This window comes from Gracilinanus agilis, unplaced genomic scaffold (assembly GCF_016433145.1).
Source record: "Gracilinanus agilis isolate LMUSP501 unplaced genomic scaffold, AgileGrace unplaced_scaffold29063, whole genome shotgun sequence".
Classification (NCBI taxonomy): Eukaryota; Metazoa; Chordata; class Mammalia; order Didelphimorphia; family Didelphidae; genus Gracilinanus; species Gracilinanus agilis.
The window spans coordinates 2,838-4,419 of record NW_025361428.1 but is presented as its reverse complement, the minus strand read 5'-3'; the positions used below and the strand labels follow the sequence as shown (position 1 = coordinate 4,419).

The 1,582-nt window shown below is 38.6% G+C and overlaps 1 non-coding gene across 1 annotated transcript; it reads right to left on the bottom strand.

The window, feature by feature from the left end:
- Positions 1–154: 154 nt before the first annotated feature.
- Positions 155–261, bottom strand: LOC123254680. The gene has a single exon (XR_006506692.1). It is a non-coding gene; the product is annotated as a U6 spliceosomal RNA (small nuclear RNA).
- Positions 262–1,582: the final 1,321 nt, after the last annotated feature.

Sequence of the window (1,582 nt, the reverse complement as noted above, 5' to 3'; positions counted from 1 at the left end):
ATATTTTCTGATTAATGGTTAATTGGATTAAGTACCACCATTTTTGAAGACTGGGGCTTCAGAATGTTAGGGTGGAAGGGGAATCTCAGAAGCCATGCATAAACAAAAGCTCTTTATTATCAATTCAATCAATCAAACAATCAATAAGTTTTTTTTTAACATGGAAAGCTTTACAAATTTACATGTTGTCTTTGCATAAGGGCCATGCAAACCTTCTCTGTATCACTCCAATTTAAGTATATGTGTTGCCAAAGCAAGCACAATAAGCATTTATTAAGCAGGAATCATATATTAAGTAGTAAAATGAAATGAATGAATGAATGATTAAAAATCATTTATTATGTGCTTACTACTTATCAAGCAGTATGCTAAGTACTAGAGATTCAAATACAAAATCAAGACAGTACGTGCCTTCAAAAAGATCATATTCTGTTAGGGTAAGATAATACATGTTAGGGACTTGGGACAGGGAAGGCTGTTTTAGTATGGAAAATCACAGGAACAGAGCAGTTGCTTCCTTTTACAAAAGTAATGGTGGTATTGATTTTATGGGTGTATCAGCATCAGAAGCAATGAAGGGACAGAAGGGTAGCCAGAGGGAGAGTTAATCACAAGAAGGTGGCCGGATTATAATGTAGAACATGACTGATGCCTGTGAAATGGAGTGGACCATGTAACATACTAACTCATCAGGACAACATAGACCTTAGGATGGACCCAGAGAGGTAAGGGCTGAATCCTCCAAGAGATGAGGGCTCTGGTCCAGAAGGTTCCACAGCAGAGTCAGTGCTAACAACCTGGTGGTCTGGAAGGTGTAGTAGCATACATAATGGATGGCAAGAAGATGGCCATGATGGAATATGAAGCGTGACCAGAGATAGTGGACCATGGGATGCCCTCAACCACCAGGATAATACAGGCTCCAGAGCAAGAGTCCAGAGAGGGCTAAGAAGGAAATAAACTCTGAGCTCAAGGGTTCTGACCCATTCTCTGGAGAGTAATGATACAATCTTTGCTTCAGAGAGAGGACATTCCCTACATCTTGTAGTGGTCCATTCTGCTTTGTAATGGCACTCATTTTAAGAAAGTTTCTCCTTACTTTCCTTTACTTTTTGGCAAATTCTATCCTTTAGTCCTTTGGGACCAAGGAAAATAACTCTGATTCTACTTTCATACAACAGAGAAAAAGAAGGAAATGAATGTTTATTTAAGTACCCACTATGTGCTACTCTTTACAAATATCCTCTTAACAGCTGTAAGGATGGAATTTGTGCAAGGGGGATGGGACAAATGGAGCCATTATCATTATCAATACAGGGGAAAAGAAGGAAACGAATGTTTATTTAAGTATCCACTATGTGCTACACTCTTTACAAATATCCTCTTAACAGCCTAGAAGGTAGATGCTATTATTATTCTCATTTTGTTGTTGAATTGTTTTTCAATTTTCCTTTCTTTGTGACTGCATTTGGGGTTTTCTTGGCCAAGATACTGCAGTGGTTTGCCATTTCCTTCCCTAGCTCATTTTACAGTTGAGGAAACTGAAGCAGAATTAAGTGACTTGCTCAGGGTCACACAGCTA